At 48.7% G+C, this 7,088-nt stretch overlaps 1 pseudogene; it reads right to left on the bottom strand.

Annotated features, from left to right (window-relative positions):
• Positions 1–4,943: 4,943 nt before the first annotated feature.
• Positions 4,944–6,785, bottom strand: LOC131900898 (uncharacterized; annotated as a pseudogene).
• Positions 6,786–7,088: the final 303 nt, after the last annotated feature.

Genomic DNA, 7,088 nt, shown 5'->3' on the forward strand with positions numbered 1-7,088 from the left:
GTATATATCTCTACTCATATTTAAGGTATTATGTTTATGCAATTGATAGACCTAAAAATCTAGGGTTCTACCTTCTCAAGTGGGTGCCCCAAGAACCCAGTGTCCAGTCCAGTTGATGCAAACAGCACAAGGTTTATTGAAGCGGCTATACAGTCAGACTCCCCTTGTCCTGAGGGCAAGAGTCGCATCCTACTGAAGCCACATAGGTACTTTTAAAGGAAAAACCCACAAAAACCACAAGATTACAATTCCCATACAATTTCGTTTCGATTGATTTATGTCTAGAGGCTAATTTCTCAAGATCATGGTCTGATCACAGAGGGGGTACAGTCACGTCGTCGGCATGCACATTCTTCCTGAAACCTCAAGGGGGTATCAGGGTGGGAGTGAGAGTAACACAAAGGTTACAGTGGTCTTTCCTGGAACACTTGCAATTATCCCAGTCACAGTTGAGCACATCTCTTAATAGAAATCTCTTTACATTGTTACATTGTGGCAGGAGTGATTGAGTAATGATTGAGTCAGTTTGCCCTTGGAACTAGATTTTTAGTTTCTCATTTCCTGGGGCTTGGAGGTGAAAGCCTGAAGGGTTAGGGTCTTTCATTCCACCACTTTCTTTTGGCAAATTTTAATCTTAAAATTATGGTATCCTTTATTTCAGTAACCTTTAAAGCTTGATATTGTTGGGTTAAAACAAGGGCCTGTACAACAGATAATCTCTCCCGTATAAATTGCAGTAACATTTTTAAAATGCATGGGCCAAAGGTTAAAAGCAGGAGTAAAATAAGTAGGGGTCCCATAATTGCAGATACCAGGGTCGTCATCCATGGGGACCTATTAAACCATCCTTCAATGCAGCCTTGTTGGGCTTGCCAATCTCTCTGTCTTTTATCAAATCTAGCTCGGAGCTTTTCCATGGAGTCCCTGACCACCCCTGAGTTGTCTATATAAAAACAGCATTCTTCTCCTAAGGTGGCACAGAGACCACTTTCTTTTAAGAATAGTAGATGAAATCCTCTTCTATTCTGGAGTACTACTTCTGACAGGGATGTAAGGGACTGTACTAACTTTGAAACCGACTTCTCCAATGCTCGGAGGTCATCATTGACTGCAACCTGGAGGGTTAAATAATGCTGATTCTCCTGAATCAAGGCTGCTGTCCCAGTCCCAACCCCTACAGTGACTCCAAGCCCTAGTAGAGCTGCCAGAGTTAGAGTCACAGGTTTGTGTTTGAAGGGAGTGGGGTGGCTGGAATAGAAATTTTCAAGGGTGCCTGCCAGGTGGAAATATATTGTGGGGATGATCTGGACCATTGCACAAAAGCCTCTCTCTGTTTCTAACCTTTTAAGGACTTCAAAGCATACACAAGGAGTCAGCCTGGTGGTGCAGGCCCACCATGAGTCTTTAGGTGGGATGATGTGTGGTCCCTGTATATTGGAGGTTGGGATGGTCTTATTACAGAGGCTAGCTTGTGTTCCCATAGGTTGCCCAATGCAAAGACCTACCCTGTTAACTTCAGTTAGAGTTAGTTTAGGGATTGCATTCCAGCGACAAATGGAAGCCTTGCCAATGATGTAATTTTCAACAGTGGCAATTCCCTCGTAATCGTACCACTAGACATAACCAGCAGGAGTCTCCTAAGCTAGGCTTGGTTTGGTTAATGATTTCAAAGCTCCTTCTATCAGGTTGAGCATTCTCTTCCCGGTGCCCTGTGGGTGCCAGGCTTTGGGTTTAGTAGTGTTGGTAACTACCCAAGTCAGAGTGGTGCCCTGGCTCGGGGTAGATCTAGGGGTCGGCCCCATGGGTCTGGGGGGTATCTATTGTTCTGCCAATACCTTGTTTGATCCCAAGACTTGTGGAGGGATTGAGGGCATAAATCGATGGAAAAAAGTGATGAGGGCCCCCCAATTATATCCCGTAAGGCTGTAATGTCGTAACCCCCAGGTTCCTGGTACTTTGGAAGGGTCTTTGCAATTAAATTTCAGTAGGAGATTGTATCGACCTTAACAGCCTGGATAGCAAACTTGACCACAATTTTCCATCCTACTGAAAAGGGGTCATTACCTTGCTTTGTGCCTTATCTTCCTGCCACTATACCAAAGGATGATGTCTCACAACCCATTTATCACAGTAGAATGGCCGTGGGGAGTTACATCCCAAGTGGCGGGTGATTTTGTTCCCAGGGCAAACATACCAGTCATCAAACCAGGCCACACCATGAGTCCTTTCTCCTAGAGTTTCGAGGAACTTTTTGAGGTCTGCTTCCATTTCATTTGGACATCCAACTCTGTATGAGCTGGTGAAAGATTTAGTATCCAGAACAACATCAGTACCTGCAACAGTTAGGGTCCAGGTAGTTGTTCCTGGTATATGAGGGTTATTCATAGACAGTGTCCCAGTCATGCCCATTATGAAGACCAGTGTCAGACATGCATGATTTTGAGCTTTAGAGGATTTTGAGTTCACTGAAGCTTCCATCGGGGGCTGTAGGGTCCTCGTTGGCCTCAGCAGGTGCCGACTTGACATGGGAGGCATGGATCCAGGCAGCAATTCCATCAACCTTGACGGCTGTTGAGGTGGTCAGCAACACGGTGTAAGGTCCCTTCCAGCGAGGTTCCAGGGTCTTAGTCTGATGTCTGCAGATGTAGACAGAGTCTCCAATCTGGAAGGGATGAGGCACACTAGGTGATTTGGACTGGTACACAGCTGGTAGTGGTATCCAGACTTGGTTATGAATGAGTTGTAGGGCCTTCAGGTGTGCCTGGAGACTGGGGATGTAGCAAAGGAGTCTATGTTAGGCTCCAACAGGTCTGCTATTGGGGGAGGGCCCCCATAAAGGATTTCATAAGGGGTTAATCCAAAGAAAGCAGGAGTGTTCTGAACCTGAAACAAGGCCATGGGGAGGAGTTCGACCCAGTCTCTAGTGCCAGTCTCCATCACTAATTTAGTGAGGGTCTCTTTGAGGGTTCTATTGGTATGTTCTACCTGTCCTGAACTTTGGGATCGATATGCGCAATGTAGCTTCCAACTCAGCCCCAAAATTCTGGCCACCAACTGACTTACCTGGGAAACGAAGGCAGGGCCATTATCTGACCCTATTACCTTGGGCAGGCCAAACAGAGAAAAATCTCTTCTAAGATCTTTTTTGACCACTCTGAGAATGTGTCTATAAAAACTAAGAGATATTTAGCTCCATATCGTCCTGGGCAGATCTCAGTGAAGTCCACCTCCCAGTTTGTTCCTGGGTGGGATTCTGGAGCTCTGGCCCCTTCTGGCAATACCCAATGATTGGCATTTACCTTGGTGCAAGGAACACAGGACCCCATAACCTGCTTAATCAGGGAATTTAGGTTGGGTATGAAATAGAACTGGTCTTCTCTTTGTAGGAGCTCTCTGAGCTTTTTATGTCCTAGGTGGGTCAGGTGGTGGAGGTCAGTTACTAGCATTCTAGCCATCTTTTGGGGTAGGACTGTTTTGTCCTGAAGTCTCCAAGCTCCTTCTTGTTCATCATATTGTGCCCCATCTGTTGAACAATGTCCAGATCTCTATCTGAATACTTATATCTTGGGGTTTGGGGCTGCTCTCTAGGCTCTTTTAGGGTGAGTATCTGTTCACCTAGAGCAGCGACCTTAGCTGTTTCATCAGCCATTCTATTTCCCCGAGCTACTGGGTCATCTCCTTTTTGGTGTCCCGGGCAGTGTATAATGCTCAGCCTCTTGGGCAGGTGAAGGGCTTCTAAGAGATAATGTTCTTCCCCACAGTGATCAGCAATCCTCTCCTGCGATATATCTCCCCATGAACGTGCGCAGTGGCAAACGCATACCAGCTGTCGGTATAAATATTAACTGCCTTACCTGTAGCTGTCTTCAGGGCCTGTGTGAGGGCCACTAGCTCAGCCCGCTGGGCTGAGGTCCCAGGGCTTAGGGCCCTTACCCAGACCATGATGGTGCCATCCACCACTGCTGCACCTGCCCTCTGTTCCTCCTGATGTAGGAAGCTGCTCCCATCTGTGAACCAGGAGAATTCTGCATCCAGAAGTGGTTGATCCATCAGATCTTCTCAAGTGCCATGAGTTTCAGCCAACACTAGGTGGCAGTTGTGCTCCACCACAGTTTCTGCTTCTTTCTCAGGGAACAGAGTGGCTGGGTTGAGGGAGGTGACTGTCCCAAAACGGATCCGTTCAGGGTTCAGCAGCATAGCCTGGTAGTGGGTGACTCTTGCATTTGAGAGCCACCAGTCTGGCGGGTGTCAGATTACTGTCTCTATAGTATGTGGGGCCATTATTGTGAGAGGTTGTCCCAGTGTGATCTTATCAGAGTCCTTGACCAGGGTTGCTACCACAGCTATCATGTGGAGACAAGGAGGCCATCCTGATGCTACATTATCCAGTTTCTTGGAAAAGTAGGCTACTGGTCTTTTCCAGGGGCCCAATTGTTGGGTTAGGACTCCCTTTGCTATACCTCCGCGTTCATCCACATATAGGGTGAATGGCTTTTTTATGTCTGGGAGGCCCAACACGGGGGCTGACAATAAATCCTTCTTGATGTTATCGAAAGCTTGCTGTTCCTTCTCGCCCCAGGTGTAGGGAGCATTGGCCTTTGTGAGGGGGTATAACGGGGCTGCCATTTCTGCACACCCCGGTATCCAAAGGAGGCAGAAGCCTGCACTCCCTAGGAAATCTCTCAGCTTCTTAGCGCTAGAGGGCAGGGGTAAAAGAGCCACGGCCTGTTTACGTCCTTCAGTTAGCCATCTCTGGCCCTCTCGTAGAAGGTACCCCAAGTAAGTCCCAAGTAAGTCACCTCCCGCTGACACATCTGGGCTTTCTTGGCTGAAGCCGGGTATCCCAGTTCCCCTAGTCTCTTTAGCAAGGCCCCAATACCTTGGAGGCATTCCTGTTCTGTCTTTGCTGCCAGGAACAGATCATCCACATACTGGAGGAGAACCTAGTTTGTGTGGTTGACACAGAAATCCACTAAGTCCTGGTGCAGCACTTCGTCAAATAAGGTGGGGGAATTTTTGAATCCCTATGGCAGTCTGGTCCAGGTCAGCTGCCCTGAGAATCCAGACTCCGCATCTTTCCATTCAAAGGCAAAAAGGGTCTGGCTCTGAGGGCTTAATCTCAAGCAGAAAAAGGCATCTTTTAAATCAAGTACAGTACACCAGACATATCCTGGGGGCAGCGTGCTGAGCAAATTGTAAGGGTTAGGTACAGTAGGATGAATGTCCTCAGTCCTTTTGTTTACCTCTCTCGGGTCCTGGACTGGCCTATAATCATTGATGCCAAGTTTCTTGACTGGCAGCAGGGGAGTATTCCATGCCAATTGGCAGGGCTTCAAAATGCCCAATTGTAAGAGTCTCTGGATGTGAGGCCTTTTATCCTCTTTTGCTTCCTTGACCATAGGGTACTGGCAGATGGACATGGGGATGGCGGTAGGCTTTAAAGTTATCACCAGCAGTGGCTGCTGGGTGGCCAGTCCCATGCCTGCTATTTCTGCCCATGCCAAGGGGTAGTTGGTGAGCCTTTTGGGGTCCATTTGGAGAGATTTTTAGAGGGGCCTCGTGTAGCCCGTGCTCATCCTCCAGACTCAGGGTCAATACCTGGAGAGCCTGACCCTTTGGGTTGGTAATGGAGACTTCCTGTTGTTGGAAGTGAATTTGGGCTCTTACCTTGGAGAGAAGATCTCTTCCCAGCAGTGGGTAGGGACAGTCTGGTACCAGCAAGAATGAGTGAGTAACTTTTCCCGTGGATAAGTGGATCTCTCTCTCCAAAGTCCATTTATATTGTCTTCCCCTGGTGGCACCCTGGATCCATGATGTTTTGGAGCTCAGAGGCCCCTTGTTCTGGGTAAGGACCGAATGTTGGGCCCCTGTGTCAACCAGGAACGTCACCGGTTGGCCTCCCACTTTAAGAGTTACCTGGGGATCAGGGGGAGGCTCCTGGCCCTGACTCACCTAGTCTTCTTTCAAGGACAGTACTGGGACAGGCTTGCGTGTTTTTGTCTTCTGAGCATGGACTGCATATTCCTTGGCCCAGTGTTCCTTTTCTTTGCAATAGGCAAATTGGTCCTGTTCCAGCGGTGGCCTGCTCCTGTTTCCCAGGTTCCTATTCTGCCTAGGCTTATTCTGCTCTGTCCCTGAAACTGTGGTGGCCAGGATTCTAGACAATTCTTTATTTCTCTTTCTGTCTCTTAAGTCCTCTCTCTGTTCTTGTTCCCTACGCAGCTTTTCCTCCCTTTGCTCCTGCTCTCTGTGTAGCCTTTCCTCTTTCTCCTCTGGTGTCTCTCTTTTGTTGAAAATCTTTTCAGCTTCCTTTACTAGGTCTGGCAAGGTATACCCCTGGAGCCCTTCCAGCTGCTATAGCTTAGTGCAGATGTCGGGGGCCAATTGTCCAATGAAGGATATTATGACCTCAGCCTGCCTGTCAGGCGCCTGTGGGTCAAAGGGAGTATACATGCGGTATCCCTCCATTAATCTCTCTAGAAACCCTGCCGCAGTTTCCTCTGACCCTTGTACTATAGCACATACCTTAGCCAAATTGGTGGGGCATCTACCTGCCCCTTTGAGACCAGGCCGGCCAGGAGAATCTGGCGACAGAGAAGAAGTCGCTCCCTACTGTGAGGGGTGTTGAAGTCCCACTCGGAGTGAGTCAAGGGGAACACTTCCTTGTGCCGGCTCAGCCCCAGGAAGGTGGTGGTGGTGGTGGGAGGTGGGGAGGGGTCCCAGCAGAGAGTTCGCCTCCAGAGCCATTCTGGAGGATTCGCTTCCCTGCGTGGGCAAGTCGGCATAAGGGGGTGGGTTCCATTATTAGTAAATCTCTCCGGTCCTCTGGAAGGACTGGGGGTTTCTTCTCTTTAGATTCTTCATGCTGGATTTCCTTAAGAGAATAAAAAGAGGAAGTGGGAGAACTGGGAGACTGTTGGGGGACACCTGGGGCTGAAGGGACAAGGGGAGTGTGCAGACCAGGGGATAGGGATATAAGGAGAGTTTGAGAATGGGGGAGTGGAGGTCAGGGCCCCAGCATTGCTGGGGCAGGTGAAGCAGTGAGGAATGGCTTCACCCTGGCAGGTGGGTCTCTGACCAAATTCTTC

Source organism: Peromyscus eremicus, unplaced genomic scaffold (genome assembly GCF_949786415.1).
Source record: "Peromyscus eremicus unplaced genomic scaffold, PerEre_H2_v1 PerEre#2#chrX_unloc_1, whole genome shotgun sequence".
Classification (NCBI taxonomy): Eukaryota; Metazoa; Chordata; class Mammalia; order Rodentia; family Cricetidae; genus Peromyscus; species Peromyscus eremicus.